At 32.9% G+C, this 8,489-nt stretch overlaps 1 pseudogene; it reads left to right on the top strand.

Annotated features, from left to right (window-relative positions):
* The first annotated feature begins 908 nt into the window (after positions 1–908).
* Positions 909–7,011, top strand: LOC106302398 (annotated as a pseudogene).
* The last annotated feature ends 1,478 nt before the right edge of the window (positions 7,012–8,489 follow it).

The following is an 8,489-nucleotide window of genomic DNA, read 5'->3' as shown; positions in this document are numbered from 1 at the left end:
ATCTTCTCACTAGATCACAACCCGAAGCTCTGATACAAGTTTGTTGTAACAATTGTGAGAAAAAACAGGTGCGTAAACAGATGAATAAAAGCGATGTAACTACGACATGGATATTTAACGTGGTTCACCCCTAGGGCTACGTCCACGGGCAAAGAGAGATCTTATTATTGGAGGCAATATTGAGCTTACAAAGTGCAAGTTCAGGGTTACTTCGAATACAAGATATATATAGTGACATCTCGCATCTAAAACCCTAGACTAAACAGACTCATGGGCTTAAGCCCACGATCAGATGTAACATCCATAATAACTTGATGCAACGCTCTTGATGCAACCGAGTCGGTATGATGTACGTGATGTAACATCTATCGCCTAGATATAACATCCAGATTCAAGGCATATCAACACGTTTATTCCTCATCCAACGAGGAACACGTGTCACACAATCCCTTCCACCTTCCTCGCCCATCGAGACAACGCCGGAGAAAATGAAACGGCGCCGGAGACACACGGAACTGCAACACAAACCTTCAGATTCTGGAACGGCTGCATCAAGTATGGCCCCGAAGGCGTATACTATGCAGGACCTGGTCCAAAAAAGATAATAGTGCACCCAAAGATTGCATTGAACAGATTGTTGGATGAGATGTATGTGCTTACTGGAGTAGATGTTGACAAGCAGAGATCCAAAGTTAAAATATTCGGTGGAAATGTAATTGGTCACTTCGGGCTGCTAAAATGGAAAAATACGGTCTTTTTGAGATAATCAAGTATACTAGTCCACATACTTGTCGTCCCATTGAGCCAGAAAAGTCTGACTCAGAGTTTGAAGCAGAGGAGTGATAGACTCTTGATAATCAGAACTCTATGAACTCTTCTTATTGATTATCAGAAAGAGGATTACAAGAATGAATGAAGCTTTGAGTACAATTCAAGCTACTCTCATGGCGAGCATAACAAGAATCATCAGTCTCATGGCGACTGAGAGAGAAGACTCGTAACGTCATTCAACATCAACATCAAAGCATGCTCCCTCTTCTTCACCTGGCTCTGTTCTTATACTCTCCTCCCTCCATGAGTTGCATCCAACTTCCGTAACAGCAAAGCTTCAGGTTCACCCAGAGTCTTTGCTTTATCTCTCTTCCTTAGCCACATCATGAGCTCACACTGCCACGTCAGACTCAGATAGTAGAAGTCTATCAATACTTCCCCCATAAAGACAAGCTTGCCCACAAGCTTGGAAGGAAAGAATAACAGCCATCCGTTTGCACTCATCAACCGACGTGTAGCTCCACTGCCTATATGTCACCCCTGTTCGTTTCATCACCGCCGAACGAAGTGTCAAAAAATTAAACCTTTAACGATAACAACACACAGCACATGCGAAGCACGGCTGACTGATTTTGCAGTAGCTGCGGCAACAAAGGGAGGATAAAACAGAGGCGGAAAATATCAGCGGTTGCCGCTGCTTCAAGTTACTGTATTTTTGTCTCGTTCACCGTACATTTTTTTGCCGCTGCCGCTGGATGTGGCGTCTATGAAACGAACATGGGATTGTTTCCAAGATCTACGTATGTACACATGAGGAGAAGTCATTATGAGCTGCACTCTTTGCTATTACTAAAAAAGTATCAACTGATAGTTGGCGCTGGTTTCTCACTAGAATCAGAGAGAAGGTAACGCAAAGGAAGGGCCTTTGCCTTATCTCAAGGCACCACCCTGACATACTCGCTGTTGTTAACGAACCCGGGTCTCAGTGGAAAGAACCCTGGGCTTACAACAGTTTCTGTCTGACACATCAGTGCTCCCAGTTCCCTCGCCTTTTTCCAGACCACCACCACACGCAGTATCTTGTGATGAAGGCTGGGTCGTCGAGTCAGAAGGCAGAATTTGATTCCTACACGAAGGACATCAAAGAGAAGAGTCCAGAAGGTTGGAAATGGCTAGAACAAATCCCTCCACATCAGTGGACTCTAGCTCATGACAGTGGTCTCAGATACGGAATCATGGAGATAGATACAAATTAAAAGCTCTGTTTGCAGTTTATAGAAACTTTCCGAAAATTACAATGACAGGGGGTGTAATGCTTCTGTTTGATGAGCTGAGAGACGCTTTTGACGTGTCTTTTAGGTGTAGCCGTGGTTCTCGTAACCGCGGTGATGTCTACACAGAATTTTTCATGGACAAACTTCGAAATTCCTTGAAAGATTCCGCTTCATATGTTGTAAAGCCGTTAGAAAGAGATGCATTTCAGGTCTCAGGACCCTCAAGAAAAAAGGGAAGCTCTCTTATGGGGAGGAAATTTAAAGAATATAAGGAAGGCATTGTTCAGTTGAATGACTCAACCTGCACGTGTGGGAAGTTCCAGAGGAAAAAGTTTCCATGTCTGCACGCTCTAGCTGTCTGCAAGAAGATGAAAATCAGCCATTTGCAGTATGTAGACGACTGGTACTCGGCTGAACGCTATCACAAAACTTATGCGGCTACATTTTCTTCTGTGCCGGAGATGTCAACTTGGCTGGAAGCTTCTGGAGTTCCAACGTTGTTTCCTCCTATCATTGCACCACCTCCACTTAAAGTATCTGGTAAGTCTCAGAGCAAAACAATCTTCACACTGGAAAGAAGAAAACTTAAAGTTATATAGATTTGAATCAAACGGACTTGTGATTAACCTGGTTCAGAATTATACCTAGTACCCTTGTAACTGCTTATGTACCTTGTTCGTTAATTATGTTCCCGGTGAGTTTTGTTTCCATCTCTTATTTGTCTGATGCCATGTTTGGTGTTATCTTGTGAAAGGAATAGGGAAAGGCAAAAGCAAGGAGCCTCCTAGTGATGAAGAGTTAAGAAATGCAATTCTTGATATACTGAAAGCGATATACTTTAAAAAGGTGAGGATTTTAACTCATCATGTAATTTATGTGTTATGGAATTACTCTTAGAAGTTAGATGTTTGACAAAAGCTACAGACATCATTAAGCAACTGGGTATGTGCATAAGATTAAGTGTTTTCATTTCTTTTCTTTACTGATAGGTTTCTTATTTGTAAGGAAAAAAGTTTCCTAGCTACGGTGGAAACCATCAAATATATGAGAATGTGTCAATAATTACATGAAGTTTATGTTAATACATGTCATATGTACGAAGTAAATAATAATATAGTGGCAACATCACAATCGAATTTAATTGATTTTAAACTAAATTAATGGGGTCAATCCGTAATTTATTAAACTTAATGATCTATTAAGTTTAATAAATTTAATTGATTTTATTAATAAACTTAGTAATTTAGTAAACTTTAACTTAATAAACTTAATAATTTAATAAAGTTAATAAACTTAATAATTTAATAAACTTAATAAACTTAAACTTAGTAATTTATTAAAATTAATAAACTTAATAAATTTATTAATTTTATTAAGTTTATTAAATTATTAAGTTTATTAAGTTTATTAATAAATGATTAAGTTTATTAATAAATGATTAATTTTTAAGTATATTAAGTTTAATAAATTTATTAATTTTAATAAGTTTAATAAATTAAATTTAATAAATTTATTAAGTTTATTAAGTAAGTTTAATAAATTATTAAGTTTATTAAGTTTAATAAATTACGGATTGACCCCATTAACTTAGCTTAAAAGCAATTAAACCCGATTGTGATGTTGCCACCATATTATAATTTACTTCTTACATGTGACATGTATTAACATAAACTTCGTGTAGTTGTTGACACATTCTCATACATTGGATGGTTTCCACCATATTACCGTAAACTTTGTATAGCTAGGAAACTTTTTTTTCCTATTTGTAACGTGCATTGTTTCACCATGTTTTTACAGCTGACAAGTTTCAATATGATCTTACCCCTAGAAAGTCATCTATAGAGGTAATGATCCAGTATGAGCTCGATAAGTATGCAGCTGATTCCGAAGAGGAGGAGGAAGAAGATGAAGAGAATGATAAAGAAGAGGCTGAAGAAGAAGAAGAAGTTTAGAGGAGGGAGTAGTATAAGCAACTTGTTAGACCGAAGAAGAGGAGCATTAACATTAGCTCGTTAGGATTTCATTTCATGCCCTTTTTAAAGACAATCTTTTGGATTTATGTGTATCCTTTCCAGTAACCGGTTAAATAGGTGTTGTGTCAAACTGAACCAGTCTTAGAATCATACCAGTGGGACTATTCTGCTGTGATGGACTATTTTGCTGTAATGGTTAGACTGAGTTGACTGCCCTATTGTTAGTCAAATCATCAAAAAGCCTGGTCAGATTTGCTTCTTTTTTTCTAAATTCAGGTTTTATACGTTCTCCTTCTGCTTCAATCATGAGATAAATGATCTTCACGAAATATTTATATGTACCATGGATGTTCAATCTGATAAAACTATACCAAATAAAATTGAACTGAGCCAAAATATAGAAATTGGTATGGCCTTTGTAATACTGAATATACTGAATAAATATTATTTTAAAAAAAACTGTGGTGTGTGGATATGTTTTGGTATATAACCCAATCAAACCGAATAAACCGATTGATGTAAATATAGCATTATAATTATATGTAAATTAAGTTGTATAATTAATAGTATATATATAATTTATTTTATTGATATGATCTCCATATTTAAAATGTTGATTTCATGAATTTAATATTATATTTTAAGTTAAAAGTTACTTTTTATTTTTATCAACTTAAACAAAACATAATTTTTACCTTTTTATTTGACAAATATGTGTGCTAACATTTAGTTATTTAATAATGTTATAGATTACTATTTTTCTTATTTTTATTTTATAAAAACTATTATTATTAACTTAATATGTTTACTAATGATTTTAAATAGTAAAAAAAAATAATCTATTTAAAAACTAAAATGTCGTCATGTTTCATTAAAGGAGATATCTCTTTCTATGAATTAAAATTCACAAAATTTTATAAAAAATAAATATATTTATGATTTTCTGATATAAAACGGAATAAACCAAAAACCAATGGTATATAATTGAACCAAACCAAAGTGATATGGTTTAACATGGTAGCTATTTTTCTGACATATTGGACTTTTTGTTTTTTCCAATTCAGTTGAGAACTCTTTTAAGATGTCTTGTGGTTCCTATGCCGCCGCGTTTCCCAGTGTTTTTCTTTTAGTGCTTCGACCCATCAAACCTAGTGTGTCACTATCATCTCACGGGTGGCTCGCACCCCCGAGTGGTGCGACTGTGCTTAGTCCTGCTTTACTATATGATGCCATACTTTTGCTAAAACAAAATGATGATTTCATGGGTAGAAACATGCTTATCTTTTGAATCGAAGATTTATTAGAGTAGAGAAATGCTTATCTTTTGCGGTGCAGTAAGTAACTTAAAACACAGATTGATTCAATAGAGAAGAAGGAGAACCAAAGATATCAAGCTTGGCAAGATTCTTCTTTCCTCTTCAGTGAAAGAGGACAAATGTGTGGAGGATAAAGAATTTTAAAAATAGCCTTTAGTCTTTTGATTAGAGTAGGGATCGCGACATGCAGGTACGTCTGAGTGGCTAGCTGGGCTACCATTACTCAAGATTCTTCTTCAATCAACGAGCAGCCATCAGATGACGCAAATAAATAGTAGAAAAAGTCGATTCTTCCTTGCAGTTGATTCACTTTCACTTTAGTTGGGAGATTAACTCCATATACCCTATGCCCCTGAATTCTCAATGCCTTCTCTCTATTCTTCCTACCCTTTTATCCTTGCACTCCCCAAACTAGTCTTTCATTTATTTCTCCAATTAAATAAACTAACCATAATTCAACTACCTACATGGCCTACAAAACAACCTTAACCAATCAGATTTCTCCTGACCCACATGTCTCCTTCTTCATCGTACAACCTCTCTTCCTCTCATCCTCCATAAGCGATTTTTGAAGCTCAAAACCATGAAATTCAGGTTCGTTTTCGATGAATTTTTTTTATGATATTACATTTAAATATCGTGAATATGAAGGGTAACGTTAAAAAAGTACGATTTGATGAAAATTTGAGAGATTAAAAACGATTTCAAAAACTGTGTTTAGGGCTTTTGGGACTTTTTTACGTCCATTTTTGATGATTTTTTTTACTGAAATGTTATTAAAACAAGTGTATATCTCGGCTAGTGTAAAAAAAAAAGAAGATCCAATGAAAATTATGAGAAATTAAAAAAGATTTTGAAAACTGTGTTTATAGATTTTGGATATATTTTATGTGTGTTTTGATGATTTTCTGTGTGTAATTTCATTTAAGATGAATTATACATCATGGGTAATGTAAAATCCTAACAATATCGTCCTAAAAGCGGATTAGTTAGACAAGGATAAGTTCTGGGTATTACTGGTATAACTAGTTTTACTAAAGCAAAAAAGTTTTACTAGGATTACTAAATTGATATTTCTTACTAGTATTTCTAGTATTACTATGTATAGTACTGAATTAAATTAGTATTAGTAAGAAAAGATTGTACGGTGTGATAATGATAATTCTAAAGATATTCTATTTTATTTCAGGAAAATGCAAAATCCGCATTACAAAATTATATGTTTTGATTATGGAGGATATTATATGAAGGATGGGGCTCAAATAAAATGGATCTCGGGAGATGGTGAAGGAGAAGATGAAATTCACACGATTGTGTTGAGGAAATCAATGGAGAAGATCACTTACTCTGGTTTGGTTGAGCGTATTTGCAGAAAGATAAAGGTAAATGAAGCTAAGGTGCAAGTGAAGATTAGTTACTTTCCAATGGTATTGTATTTGTACAAGCCATCATACATCTGGAATGATGAAGACATTTTTTTGTTATCTACTGCAAGTAAATCACGAGATGTGTAGAAATGTTCTACATGTGGAGATCATCAATGAAGAAGTGCAACTTTCAGAAGAGGATGATGAAACTGACGGCTATGTCGGTATATCTGATAGAGAGGCTATAGAGGCTGGTGATGAAGATGGGACTGAGAATGATGAAACTGATTCGAATATGATATGTCTATAACCGAGTTCCCAACATGAGACAAGTTTGTTTAAAAAGTAAATAATTTTGTTTTTCTTATATTATATAATAAATATATATTATTTACTGATAATATAAATATAGTTATTCATCTATCACAAATATCTATGCAAATATGTGAATCAAGTACAAAAATCAAACAACATAATGATTTCCACAAAGAAAATTTAAAAAATATATTTATGTTATATAGTCTTATTTTATGTTCTTTAAATAATGTAATACAATATTATACATTATTTTTTAGAATTGAGAAATACATATATCAGTTTGACAAATTAAGCGATAATTAGAAAAATTTGATATTTTTTTGCAAGCCAAAAGTTTATTATTAATTAGCATCAGTTATTTCAAGATGTTTAAGAAATGATGGACAAAAAAATAGGATGAACATAAATGATATATGAACTATAAATAGTACTTTGTAAAGCTAAGTTAGATAACATATATGCACATCTATTTTCAGTCATTTTTGATGCATAAATTCAATTTTTTCAGAGCAATTATTCTACAAAGAGATCGTATAAGATATTGTTTTGATATTCAGATTTTTTTCTTGATTGTTAAGAAGATTGATAACTGTAAAAATGTCTCCATCGAATATGATATGTCTATAACCGAATCTCCAACATGAGACAAGTTTGTTTGAAACGTAAATAATTTTATTTTTCTTATATTATATAATAAATATATATTATTTACTGATAATAAAAATATAGTTATTCATCTATCATAAATATCTATGCAAATATGTGAATCAAGTATAACAATCAAACAACATAACGATTTCCACAAATAAAATTTAAAAAATATATTTATGTTATGTAGTCTTATTTTATATTTTTTAAATAATATAATACAATATTATACATTATTTTTTTAGAATTGAGAAATACATATAATATCGCGCGGTTAAAGAATCTAGTTGTTCTAATAAACTAATTCTGTTTTCATAATACGCTTCAAGTGAATAAAATAAAACGTGCGGGACCTACTCTCTGTATTTATATACGATGGCTTTTGTTGTGAATATTCCTTTTTTTTTGTTACAAAATGCACTTACACTTAGGAGGTATTATTGGTTTATATATTTTGATTGATTTAGAAATCCATAAAGTATTTATAAATCCAAGTAAAATATGCAAATCCGGAGGTTTTCCCTCGGATTTGAGTCTTTGTATTTTTAACTAAAAAATCCAAACAAATCCATTCAAATCCATTATAAAATCAAATATATTAGTAAATCCGTATGATTGAATAACACTTGATTTGATACAAAATTTATGAATCATTAAACCAATAACACATGATTTTAATACAGATTTGAAAATCATGGAACCAATAACACTAGATTTAGTTCGGATTTTCAAATCCATTAAAATACAACAACCAATAACTTCTACTTAAACTTAATATTCGTAATAAAATTAAAAATTTACCCTCGCTCAGTTTTATTATTA

The sequence above is a fragment of the Brassica oleracea genome, chromosome C7, assembly GCF_000695525.1.
Source record: "Brassica oleracea var. oleracea cultivar TO1000 chromosome C7, BOL, whole genome shotgun sequence".
NCBI classification, from domain to species: domain Eukaryota; kingdom Viridiplantae; phylum Streptophyta; class Magnoliopsida; order Brassicales; family Brassicaceae; genus Brassica; species Brassica oleracea.
The sequence above is the reverse complement of the archived record's forward strand: the minus strand, read 5'-3'. Positions and strand labels throughout refer to the sequence as shown.